We start from the raw sequence: 14726 nt of genomic DNA, 5'->3' as shown, positions 1-14726 counted from the left end.
ATAGACACATAGCAGTAACACTACATACACACACACATACACTCCATATCCCATTCCCTTTAAACTTATACCCAATAAAAAATTATTGTCAGATAGTGTATATATGAATGCAACATTTTATTTTTTGTTTTTATGTTGTGTTTGGTGCAACTTTTAATTTAGCCCTAATTGCGCTTATCAGTTGTGTTTACTTTCAAATTATTGCAGACGTGATATTTCAATATTGTGTGCGCTAACGTTAGAGCAACATATTAATTCAATAAACCTCTATGATCCTACATCATTTTAGTGCAGTAATTACGACTAGGCTTGATTTTCCTTAAAATTTGTATTTTTATTTTTTGCTCAGCAATAATGGATAATTAATTAAAATTAGTTAACTTAAAGGGACAGTCAACACCAGCATTATTGTTGTTTTAAAACATAGATAATCCCTTAATTACCCATTCCCCAGTTTTGCATAACCAACACAGTTATAATAATACATGTTTTTACCACTGTAAATACCTTTTAGCTAAGCCTCTGCAGATTGCCCCCTTATTTCAGTTCTTTTGACAGACTTGCATTTTAGCCAATCAGTGCTCATTCCTCTGTAAATTCACGTGCATGAGCTCAATGTTATCTTATGTAACACAACTAACGCCCTCTAGTGGTGAAAAACTGTCAAAATGCATTTAGATTAGAGGCAGCCTTCAAGTCTAAGAAATTAGCATATGAACCTCCTAGGTTTAGCTTTCAACTAAGAATACCAAGAGAACAAAGCAAAATTGGTGATAAAAGTAAATTGGAAAGTTGTTTAAAATTACTTTTCCTATTTCAATCATGAAAGTTTTTTTTTTGGACTTGATTGTCCCTTTAATGTTCTTTTCTGTTTAAAATAAATGCCAGTAAGTGGAGAGGATCAAAGTTTCCCTTGGCGATTTTTCAAGGGTTTTTGCAAATGTTTGTGTATTTAAAAAAATATTTACTTCTGCAGAACTTGCTGAATTGTTTCAGTATTTCCATATAAATAAAGTTGTATCAAAACATGAGACCAATGTTGGAATATGATAAAAAAAAAATATTAAATAACAAATTATAAATGTCAGATAGTATCATTAAGTGCAGATTCACTTAAAACTACAGCATATTTATAAAAAGACTAGAGAATATCACATGAACAGCTCTAGTATAAAGGAAGATATTTTACCTAAATGTTTCCACATACAATTGTAAAACGCTTTTATAAGTATTCAATAAGAATGCTTGTCCATGGAATTATACAGGGACAAGTGCTTGGCATGTGCATACAGGGGGCTGATGAAGGAGTCAATCGGCCCCAATGCATCTGTTTCCACACAAACCTTCAGGCTCGCTGGAAACAGGAGTTAAGAAGCAGCGGTCTTAAGACCGCTACTCCTTAACTCGTCCGCTACCTTTGAGAATCTGCAGGGGGCGGCATTGCACCTTAACTTGTCCGCTACCTTTGAGAATCTGTAGGGGGCGGAATTGCACAAGCATTTCACTAGAAATGCATGTGCAATGATAAATGCCGACAGGGTATGCTGTCGGCATTTATCGATGTACGGAGGACATGATCGCTACAGCGGATCATGTCCATCCGCAAATTGATAATTCGACCCAATAGTCACTTTATTTCCCTCCTCAGTTAAAGGAATTTTATTATAAAATCTCATGAAATTAAGGTGAAATCCCACAAGATTCATAAAAAAGAAAAAGTGCAAACTCAGTACTGATTATGCCGATTGGCTGTTTTTTACCATGCAGATGATGGTAAAAGATTAGCTGAAGAATAACTCCTCACAGAGCCCTTACTCTGAGCTGAGGATATTTTGGGGTAAAACAACTTCCATTCTTGATGTGATATTTTTAGATCTGCTGCATCACTTTAAAGGGACAGTCTACTTGAATTTTTTTATTGTTTAAAAATATAGATAATCCCTTTATTACCCATTCCCCAGTTTTGCATAACCAACATTGTTATAATAATATAATTTTTACCTCTGTGATAACCTTGTATGTAAGCCTCTGCAAACTGACCTCTTATCTCAGTTCTTTTGACAGACTTGCATTTTAGCCAATCAGTGCTGAAATCAGGTAGCTTTTAACAAAGAATACCAAGAGAACAAAGCAAATGTGATGATAAAAGTAAATTGGAAAGTTGACTGTCCCTTTAAAGGTCCAGATTACGAGTGGAGTGCTAACAGTTATGCCTGAGCAATACAGGGTTTATCGCGGATGTTTGCGTGATAGGTTTTCCGCTCACATTACAAGTTGAAAGTAAAACACGATCACTTGAGAGCAATTGCGATTTACGCTAAAATGATTACCGCATCCTCAGTGCTCTGGTTAACTGTTTGGCGAAACCAAAAATTGTCACAAAACACATCAAAAATACAATTAAAAGTTACACTCATAATAATACCATCTAATAAAAATTATATATAAAAAATATATTGCACACAAAAGTTACAAGTACTCAAAGATATAAGGTCTTAGGTTTTAGAAAAAAAAAATGCAGGCAAAGGGCATATACATACATATTCATGTCTAAACATGTATATGTATGTATTTATACATATAGGGTTTTAGTTTTTATTCCACACTTTTTTTTCTATATTGACTTCTATGGAGGAATAAGTTATCTCGCCTGCAATTTTGTATTTAGCATTTTACACGCTCAAAAAGCTGACTTCTAGTACAGTTAAGCATTCCACTTGTAATCTGGTCAAAAGTGTTTCAGCATTTAGGTTACATGTCCCTTTAACTGCTTTGTAAACCAAGTAGCTGCCTGCAGGAAGCTGCTTTCCATTGAATTCCACTAATTTCCATGGGAAGCAGATTATAGTGCATTAGGAACGTGAGGTTCAACTTTTTTTCTCAATGAATTCTCCAAGGCTTTATTTTGCAAAATTTGTGAGTTGATATTTAATTTTGCTAGAGAACTTTATTGAATCTAAGCCATTATTAAATATGGTTAAAAGTATTAGTGATATTTCCCTATGACCATATTGTCCACTGAAGAACATTGATTAACTCACAAATATTGCAATGGAAGATGATCAGGAAGAAATGTGGTCTTCAAGGAATTGTGTCTGCCCTTTAGATATCACGCAATATACTACTGCAGCAGTAAATTTTGTTTTCTTGGTATTCTGCAAAATAAAGAATATTCTTTAAATACCCTAAAGACAGTGATACATTAAATAAAGGTGACATACATTTAACACTCTGAATGCTGTCCATTTTTTATTTATTTCTTGCTTGAGATTGTAAGTTAATGAGAGGCAAATTACTTATTACTCATGAATGACATTAACTACCATCTCTTATAAAAAGTAGAAAATTACAATTTACATTTAAATGAGATTTGAAATGTTAATGAACAAAGCTAGTATTCTAATTATCTCTACAAATGCATTAAATTAAGATGGTCTTTCCTGGATGAAATGAATTTGGAGGCATATACAGTAGATGCTTAAATAAAAGCAGACAGCTCAGTAAAACATACTGTAAGTAGAAACATAAGAACATAGATAGGAATAAAAATTATAAGTGAATGTAGATGAGATACACTGTCAATGGTAAAAGTGTTTTTCTAATTGAAAAATTGCAGTAGGCAGCCGAGTTGAAATTAATATTATTTCATTGTTATGGCAGAATACATTATGTATGAAACTGAAATACTACCTTTTTATTATAAATAAAACATCTATCTATCTATCTATATATCTATCTATCTCTATCATTTATCTATCTATCTATCTATCTATCTATCTATCTATATATCTATCCATCTATCTATCTATCTATCTATCTATCTATCTATCATCTATCTATCGTCTATCTATCTATCTATCTATCTATCTATCTATCTCTATCATTTATCTATCTATCTATCTATCTCTATCATTTATCTATCTATCATCTATTTATCTATCTATCTATCTATCTATCTATCTTGTCTTAATATGTGTGTAGATATATGTGTATTTATATATATATTTTTTTTTTAATAAAACGAACATTTTCTTCTAAGTGAAGAACATTGTAATGTAAAGTATTCATAACTCTGGTTTTTACAGCATTTGGTTTAACACAGGTGTCAAGTTACCAAAAGCGATAACTGCTAAAAAAATTTTTTAAAGTGCACCCCATATAAGTCTAGAAGAAGTTAGCATAGTGGCGGTATTTGAAGTCCTGAAGTTATCATGCATCAAGCTTTTGCTGAAGCACTAACTTTTTACTTTTAATACACGCAGTTAGCGATTAAGCAAAAAAGTTATTTTGCGTTCCACTTTAATCTGGCCTTAGTGGTTAAGAACTTCTAATTATTATTTCTATTTTACAAATGTTTATACATTATTTATAATAACAAGTATTGGGTCAGATTGGTGCGATAAAAGTTAAGCGCAAGCGTTATCAAGTTTATTGTGGCTGTTTGCCCTCAAAACTCCAATGAAAGTTGAAAGTTAACGTGATCTCTTGAGCACAATTTAATTTTATGCACATTGGGATAGCGCAACCTCAGACCTTAGGTAAACTTTTTCGCAAATCGAAAAAAGTGTCACAAAACAAAAATACATTTCAAGGTACAGTTACACTCATAATAACACTTTCTAATAACATTTATTTAAAAGATTATTGCACAAATACGTTATTAGGGCTCAAATATACGAGGTCTCCTCAAGTGTTAGAAAAAAAAAGGAAGGTATAACATAGAGATACATACATATACATGTCTAAATATGTAAATATATATATATTTGTTTATATGTGCGTACAGATGTATTTTTATATTTATATGGGTATATATGTATTTACAGACATATATACACATATGAACACATAAATACATATCTATACACACATATATATATATATATATATATATATATATATATATATATATATATATATATATAGAAGTGCAATGGAGCCCTTTGCAATCAAGTAGATGAAAACATGTAAAATCATACTTATGCAATATTCATATTTAATAAAGTGTAATACTGTGTATTTATTGTAAATATTTCACATTCCAATGTTCTGCACATAACAGAATACTTAGTATTTGTATGTATATATATATATATATATATATATATATATATATCTCAATCCCGAAGGCACTTTCTGCTTTAAAATAATTCCTTTATTCAGTAAACATTTTCGGGGTCCCCTCTGTCCTCAGACTTATAACCGTTATAGGTTATAAGTCTGAGGATGGGGGAGACCCCGAATACGTTTACTGAATAAAGGAATTATGTTAAAGTGGAGAGTGCCTTCCGAATTGAATTTGTATTTATGACAGCTTTTGAAGTGCACCCCGGCGGTTGGCCTTGCAAGGTTTAAGTGAGTGCTGGAGCCCACACACGGACTGTATATATATATATATATATATATATATATATATACGTACACATACATACACAAAATAAATAGTAAGCTTGGAACACACTAATCGCCAGGGTGCAATTTCAAATATAAGAAAATCTTCCACGCTATAGAAAGCACTCACTGGTCTTACAAAAACACTTTTATTAAAAGGACATGAAACCCAAACATTTTCTTTCATTATTTTGGTAAACCACACAATTTTAAACAACTTTACAATTTACTTCTATTATTTAATTTGCTTCCTTCTCTTATCTTTTTTTCTGAAAGGTTTATCTAGGAAAGCTCAGGAGCAGCAAATAACCTAGGTTCTAGCTGCTGAGTGGTGGCTGCATATATATATATACCAATTTTCATTGGCTCACCCATGTGTTCAGTTAAAAACCAGTAGTGCATTTCTGTTCCTTCAACAAAGCATACCAAGAGAATGATGCAAATTTGATAATAGACGTAAACTTAAAAACTTGTTTAAAATTGTATGTTCTACCTAAAACATGAAATAAATTTTTGGGTTTCATGTCCCTTAAACATTAAAAAACACATTAACAAAAGTGTTTTTGTAAGACCAGTGAGTGCTTTCTACAGCGTGGAAGATATATAGTATATATATATATATATATATATATATATATATATATATATATATATACATATATAAATATATATATATACCTATATACAATTATATATATATATATGAATAGATATGTATTGTACCAAAATACAATCAGATATATGTAGAGAAATGTATTTAAGAATAAATAGAACAAATTCTGCTATTTGAAGAACCTTGGAATGGGAAATATTAATATTTTCATGTTGGGTTAGTGTACGTGAGAATATGTGATCTGGTTTGCGCTTGAGTAGGGAGTTAGTTTTTTTTTCCCTCTATTGACTTCTATGGGGAAATATGTTAACACTTGCAAGATATCGTAACTTCGGCTTTTTGCATGCATTAGGTTAACGTGCAAGCAAAAACTTTCAACTTTCAGCTTGTAAAATGAGCACTACCTGATGTGCACAAAAAGCTTACTTCTAGCGGAGTTAGTATGCGAATGGGAGCGATAAATACCACTCCACTCATAATTTGGAGCATTGTTTCTTTTTTAGCTTTGTCAGTGACTACAAGAGTTGAAAGATTGCAGCAAATTCATAAAATACTTTTGAAGTTATAAAACTGAGAACAAATCACAGTTTCTAAATATGATCCTAAAAGAAAACTTTCTTCACATATACAATCAGAATTACAGAAATAATTTGCTTGTAATTTAGCTAGTAGATTAAGCCAGATTTAGGCAGTTCCTCATATAGGGCTAGATTATGAGTGGAGTGCTATTTATCGTTCCCGCTCGGGCACTAACCTGGTTAGAAGTAGTCTTTTTGTGCGCGTTGGGTAGCGCACGTATTACAAGTTGAATGTAAAAAGTTTTCACATGAGCGCTAAGCCTTCACACACAAAAAAAAAACAAATTTTTAAAAATGCAAACCTCCTTAACATATTCCCCCTAAACTTCAATGGAGTGCAAAAAGTGGGAAAAAAAACAACAATACCCTTACTTGCGCGCAGACCTGATTGCATTTTCTGAAGTGCAATAATATGAATATTTCACATTCCAATGTTCTTCACATAGCAGATTATGTTCTATTTATTCTTAATCCCTTAACGACACACGTCGTACAGGGTACATCATACAAAACCTATTCTTTAAAGACCAACAATGTACCCTGTACGCCGTTAGGGGTTTAAAGTGGTTGGAACTGTGCGCGCATGGGCGTGGGTATGCGCGCGCGGGCCTGCAATCTGTTAAAAATATGTTAGTTAAGTGGTGGGAAAGAGTGGTGGTAGCGGGTGGTGGGTGGCAGAAGAGTAGGGGGGGAATTCAAAAGGGGTCTGGGAGGGGAGGGGGGAGGGTATGGAGGAGGGGCAGCTACACTACAGAAAAAGTAGGTATTTAAAAAAAAAGCCACATTTGTTTACAAAGTGGGTACTGGCAGACAGCTGCCAGTACCCAAAATGGTGGCAAATAGTTAGTGGGGGGAGGGTTAGAGAGCTCTTTGGGGGGGGGATTAGGGAGGTTGGGGGCTAGGGGGATCCTTCAAAGCAGAATATATATATATATATATATATATATATATATATTTATTTATTTAATTATTATTATTATTATTTTTTTTTAAAAAAGCCTTTTGTTTTAGTACTGGCAGACTTTCTGCCAGTACTTAAGATGGCGGGACAATTGTGGGGGAGAAAAGAGAGCTGTTTGGGAGGAATCAGGGGGTAGGATGTGGCAGGTGGGAAGCTGATCTCTACACTAAAGCTAAAATTAACAAGAGAAGACAGATTCGCCACATGGCCCAATATTGTTTGATCCAAAGATATAAAAGTTGTGTGTGTTAGATGCACTCACATGTAATGTAGCACTGCAGGTGGTGCAATTGAAGCAGTCTGGGATCTATAACAGTCACCCAGAAGACCGACCTCCTGAGAGTAGTAGATAATCTGTGATGGAAATAAGAGACACAGGGTGCCTATATGGCCTAGTACTGTTTATCTCAGAATAAATGCAAATAGATTTTATAGTATGCACTCACATTTGTTGTAGCATCTCCTTTGATGCTAGTAGAGCAGGCTGAGATCAATTCAGTCACCCAACAGACTTATTCAAGGGCAGTCAGGATACTCAAAAGCTCCAGGTAGAGTCAGGTAACACAATAATGGTCCCAAAAGAATTCAGGTGTAGGCAGCAAGTGTTAAAAGTAATCAACTTACTTTATTAAAATTGTTAAAAACAACTAGCTTATGTTGATTAGAATGATACAAATGATATTGTTGGTTTTTATTCTCATAAAGCCTATCAGGTTTAGAATGTGTGTTACTATAGGATTGACGATGTCCTATATTTCCATTATTAGAAGATGGATCAAGTTGTCTAGGCTCATTATAAGAGTGTTGTTGCCTATTATGTCTGTATGTGTTACGGTCAAATGGTGGAAAATAGCAAAGTGCAACTTGTAGTTATAGCCCTATAACTTGCAAAAAAGCAAAGAACATGTAAACATTGGGTATTTCTAAACTCAGGACAGAATTTAGAAACTATTTAGCATAGGAGTTTTTTGGTGGTTGTGGATGTGAACGTGTGTTTTTTTCCATTTTTTCATCCTATTTTATAATATTTTTTATGGTAAATTATAAGATATGATGAAAAAAATGGTATCTTTAGAAAGTCCACTTAATGTTGGGAAAAATGGTATATAATATGTGTGGGTACAGTAAATGAGTAAGAGGAAAAAACAGCTAAACACAAACACTGCAGAAATGTAAAAATAGCCCTGGTCCTTAAGGGAAGGAAATTGAAAAATGGCCTTGTCCTTAAGGGGTTAAATATATAATTGTTTTTATATATATATATATATATATATATATATATATATATATATAATGCTTTTTTGGTTAAATATATATCTATACATAAATAATGACATATATATAATTTAGATACATATATATATATATATATAGTCCTCCTTGTAGTAAATCCGGCCTCCTATGTCACCTGCCTGGGTGCTAGCATGAAACAAATTTCACCTTGAAAGAAATCACTCTCAGGACTTTTCAGTAGTGGGTTAACCAAAAAGGCGGGATCAGACTGATATACTACAGGAAAGTTCTTTTCTGTGAAAAGCATTACTGGGCTAAAAGAAGCTGCACCCAGGTGGTAAATCACCATAGAACAGGCTAACAATAGTATTGAGCCAGTTGTTCGTTCCTGTGAGTGTGCTTCTCTGTGTGTATATATATATATACAGGGAGTGCAGAATTATTAGTCAAGTTGTATTTTTGAGGATTAATTTTATTATTGAACAACAACCATGTTCTCAATGAACCCAAAAAACTCATTAATATCAAAGCTGAATATTTTTGGAAGTAGTTTTTAGTTTGTTTTTAGTTTTAGCTATTTTAGGGGGATATCTGTGTGTGCAGGTGACTATTACTGTGCATAATTATTAGGCAACTTAACAAAAAACAAATATATACCCATTTCAATTATTTATTTTTACCAGTGAAAACAATATAACATCTCAACATTCACAAATATACATTTCTGACATTCAAAAACAAAACAAAAACAAATCAGTGACCAATATAGCCACCTTTCTTTGCAAGGACACTCAAAAGCCTGCCATCCATGGATTCTGTCAGTGTTTTGATCTGTTCACCATCAACATTGTGTGCAGCAGCAACCACAGCCTCCCAGACACTGTTCAGAGAGGTGTACTGTTTTCCCTCCTTGTAAATCTCACATTTGATGATGGACCACAGGTTCTCAATGGGGTTCAGATCAGGTGAACAAGGAGGCCATGTCATTAGATTTTCTTCTTTTATACCCTTTCTTGCCAGCCACGCTGTGAAGTACTTGGACGCGTGTGATGGAGCATTGTCCTGCATGAAAATCATGTTTTTCTTGAAGGATGCAGACTTCTTCCTGTACCACTGCTTGAAGAAGGTGTCTTCCAGAAACTGGCAGTAGGACTGGGAGTTGAGCTTGACTCCATCCTCAACCCGAAAAGGCCCCACAAGCTCATCTTTGATGATACCAGCCCAAACCAGTACTCCACCTCCACCTTGCTGGTGTCTGAGTCAGACTGGAGCTCTCTGCCCTTTACCAATCCAGCCACGGGCCCATCCATCTGGCCCATAAAGACTCACTCTCATTTCATCAGTCCATAAAACCTTAGAAAAATCAGTCTTGAGATATTTCTTGGCCCAGTCTTGACGTTTCAGCTTGTGTGTCTTGTTCAGTGGTGGTCGTCTTTCAGCCTTTCTTACCTTGGCCATGTCTCTGAGTATTGCACACCTTGTGCTTTTGGGCACTCCAGTGATGTTGCAGCTCTGAAATATGGCCAAACTGGTGGCAAGTGGCATCTTGGCAGCTGCACGCTTGACTTTTCTCAGTTCATGGGCAGTTATTTTGCGCCTTGGTTTTTCCACACGCTTCTTGCGACCCTGTTGACTATTTTGAATGAAACGCTTGATTGTACGATGATCACGCTTCAGAAGCTTTGCAATTTTAAGAGTGCTGCATCCCTCTGCAAGATATCTCACTATTTTTGACTTTTCTGAGCCTGTGAAGTCCTTCTTTTGACCCATTTTGCCAAAGGAAAGGAAGTTGCCTAATAATTATGCACACCTGATATAGGGTGTTGATGTCATTAGACCACACCCCTTCTCATTACAGAGATGCCCATCACCTAATATGCTTAATTGGTAGTAGGCTTTCGAGCCTATACAGCTTGGAGTAAGACAACATGCATAAAGAGGATGATGTGGTCAAAATACTCATTTGCCTAATAATTCTGCACTCCCTGTATATATATATATCACCTTGAAAGAAAACACTCTCAGGACTTCTCAGTAGTGGGTTAACCAAAAAGGCTAAACATTTATTAATGTTTCGGGGTTCACACAGACCCCTTCATCAGAATTCTGATGAAGGGGTCTGTGTGAACCCCGAAACGTTAATACATTTTTAGCCTTTTTGGTTAACCCACTACTGAGAAGTCCTGAGAGTGCTTTCTTTCAAGGTGATATATATATATATATATATATATATATACACACACACAGAGAAGCACACTCACAGGAACGAACAACTGGCTCAATACTATTGTTAGCCTGTTCTATGGTGATTTACCACCTGGGTGCAGCTTCTTTTAGCCCAGTAATGCTTTTCACAGAGAAGAACTTTCCTGTAGTATATCAGTCTGATCCCGCCTATTACGGTCAGTCAGTGCCAAAATACCAGGCAATTCCTCTCTGAAAAAGGAACACAGCAACCCCAGATGATCGTTTTGGCCTTCATTGGGCCTCGTCAGTGAGGTGAAGCCATATTCCTCTAAGCACACTGAGCATGGAGTCCACGTCTGGTTTCCCCTTTTTCCCATAGGGAGACTAAATACACACAGAGAGAAGGACACTCACAGGAATGAACAACTGGCTCAATACTATTGTTAGTCTTTTCTATGGTGATTTACCACCTGGGTGCAGCTTCTTTTAGCCCAGTAATGCTTAGAGGAATATGGCTACACCTCACTGACGAGGCCCAATGAAGGCCGAAACAATCATCTGGGGTTGCTATGTTCCTTGTTCAGAGAGGAATTGCCTGGTATTTTGGTGCTGGACTGATCGTAATAGGTGGGATCAGACTGATATACTACAGGAAAGTTCTTCTCTGTGAAAAGCATTACTGGGCTAAGAGAAGCTGCACCCAGGTGGTAAATCGCCATAGAACAGGCTAACAATAGTATTGAGCCAGTTGTTAGTTCCTGTGAGTGTGCTTCTCTCTGTTTGTATTTAGTCTCCCTATGGGAAAAAGGGGAAACCAGACGTGGACTCCTTGCTCAGTGTGCTTAGAGGAATATGGCTACACCTCACTGACGAGGCCCAATGAAGGCCGAAAACGATCGTCTGGGGTTGCTGTGTTCCTTGTTCAGAGAGGAATTGCCTGGTATTTTGGCGCTGGACTGACCGTAATAGGCGGGATCAGACTGATATACTACAGGAAAGTTCTTCTCTGTGAAAAGCATTACTGGGCTAAAAAAGCTGCACCCAGGTGGTAAAACACCATAGAACAGGCTAACAATAGTATTGAGCCAGTTGTTCGTTCCTGTGAGTGTGCTTTTCTCTGTGTGTATTTAGTTTCCCTATGGGAAAAAGGGGAAACCAGACATGGACTCCTTGCTCAGTGTGCTTAGAGGAAAATGGTTACACTTCACTGACGAGGCCCAATGAAGGCCAAAACGATCATCTGGGGTTGCTATGTTCTTTGTTCAGAGAGGAATTGCCTGGTATTTTGGCACTGGACCGACCTTAATATGCGGGATCAGACTGATATACTACAGGAAAGTTCTTCTCTGTGAAAAGCATTACTGGGCTAAAAGAAGCTGCACCCAGGTGGTAAATTGCCATAGAACAGGCCAACAATAGTATTGAGCCAGTTGTTCGTTCCTGTGAGTGTGCTTCTTTCTGTGTGTATTTAGACTCCCTATGGGAAAAAGGGGAAACCAGACGTGGACTCCTTGCTCAGTGTGCTTAGAGGAATATGGCTACACTTCAATGACGAGGCCCAATGAAGGCTGAAACGATTGTCTGGGGTTTCTATGCTCCTTGTTCAGAGAGGAATTGCCTGGTATTTCGGCGCTGGGCTTACCTTAATAGGCGGGATCAGACTGATATACTACAGGAAAGTTCTTCTCTGTGAAAAGCATTACTGGGCTAAAAGAAGCTGCACCCAAGTGGTAAATTGCCATAGAACAGGCTAACAATAGTATTGAGCCAGTTGTTCGTTCCTGTGAGTGTGCTTCTCTCTGTGTGTATTTAGTCTCCCTATGGGAAAAAGGGGAAACCAGACGTGGACTCCTTGCTCAGTGTGCTTAGAGGAATATGGCTACACCTCACTGACGAGGCCCAATTAAGGCCGAAATGATCGTCTAGGATTGCTATGTTCCTTGTTCAGAGAGGAATTGCCTGGTATTTCGGCGCTGGACTGACCGTAATAGGCGAGATCAGACTGATATACTACAGGAAAGTTCTTCTCTGTGAAAAGCATTACTTGGCTAAAAGAAGCTGCACCCAGGTGGTAAATCGCCATAGAACAGGCTAACAATAGTATTGAGCCAGTTGTTCGTTCCTGTGAGTGTGCTTCTCTCTGTGTGTATTTAGTCTCCCTATGGGAAAAAGGGGAAACCAGACGTGGACTCCTTGCTCAGTGTGCTTAGAGGAACATGGCTACACCTCACTTATGAGGCCCAATGAAGGCCGAAACGATCATCTGGGGTGTCTATGTTCCTTGTTCAGAGAGGAATTGCCTGGTATTTCGGCGCTAGGTTGACTGTAATTCTACAGGAAAGTTTTTCTCTGTGAAAAGCATTACTGAGCTAAAAGAAGCTGCACCCAGGTGGTAAATTGTCATAGAACAGGATAACAATTGTATTGAGCCAGTTGTTTATTCCTGTGAGTGTGCTTCTCTCTTTATATATATATATATATATATATATATATATATATATATATATATATATATATATACTGTATATATATAGGAATATCTATTTAAAAATACTTAGAACATATTCCCCTATGTGATACACTTTATTAAATATGAATATTGTATAAATATGTTTTTGTCATGTTTTCAGCTACTTGACTGCAAAGGGCTCCAACGGATTTATATATATATATATATATATATATATATATATATATATATATATATATACAGTAGTAGTATGTATACATATATATTTATTTATTAACAGACATATATATACATATAAATACATACTGTATATACACACATAGCTACATACATATACTGTACATGTTAGAACATGTCATGTTTATGTCTGTATCTCTATATTAAAGCCCTTTGCATGCCTGAGATGTCTTTGAGCCCTTATAGCCTTTCTATGTAATTTTTTTTAAAAAAGTTTTATTACATAGTGCTATTATGAGTATAACTGTACTTTTAAATATAATTTTAAATTTGTTTTGTACAATTTTTTAATCAAGCTTAACAATTAACCAGAGCTTTGAAGTCATACTATCCTGAAGCACGTTAAATTAAATTGTGGTCAAGTGAACACGTGACATGTGCAAAGAGCAGTGATAAACCCACTTTCACTAGCATGCAACAGTTAGCATGCTACTCATAATCTAGCCTATAGCATAAAACATTTAGTCATGCAGACTAACACAAATATTACAATGTACTTCATTTATTTGACCACATTTACCTGTAATTTAACATCTTAAAATTGTAATTTTTCCACCGACCTCAGAAAGTCTAGAGTACATTCTGCAGTATTTAGAGTTGTGATTTGCTCTATGCCATACAGAATTTGCATAACCACTTCAAAAACCTGCCTACTTTAGGTGATAGGCTTCACCAGAGAGGAGCCAGTAACATAAATGGGTTAAAGGGACATGAAACCACAACTGTTTATGGTTCAGATATAACATTTTGTTCTCTTGGTATTGTTGAAAAGCATACATAGGTAGGCTCAAGAACAGCAGTTTACTAAAGGGAACTAGCTGCTGATTAGTGGTGACACATATATGCATCTTCTCATTAGTTCAGCTAGCTCCTAGTGGTGCAATTCTGCTTCTTCATCATACCAAGAGAATTAAATTGTTTAAAACTGTATAATCATGAAATAAAAATGGGGGTTTTAATGTCCCTTTAAAGGGATACTAAACCCATTTTTTTCTTTAATGATTCAGATAGAGGGGCCAATTTACCAAAGTGAGAGCGGACATGATACGATGTAGC

This window comes from Bombina bombina, chromosome 5 (genome assembly GCF_027579735.1).
Source record: "Bombina bombina isolate aBomBom1 chromosome 5, aBomBom1.pri, whole genome shotgun sequence".
NCBI lineage: Eukaryota > Metazoa > Chordata > Amphibia > Anura > Bombinatoridae > Bombina > Bombina bombina.
This window is presented reverse-complemented; position numbering follows the sequence as displayed.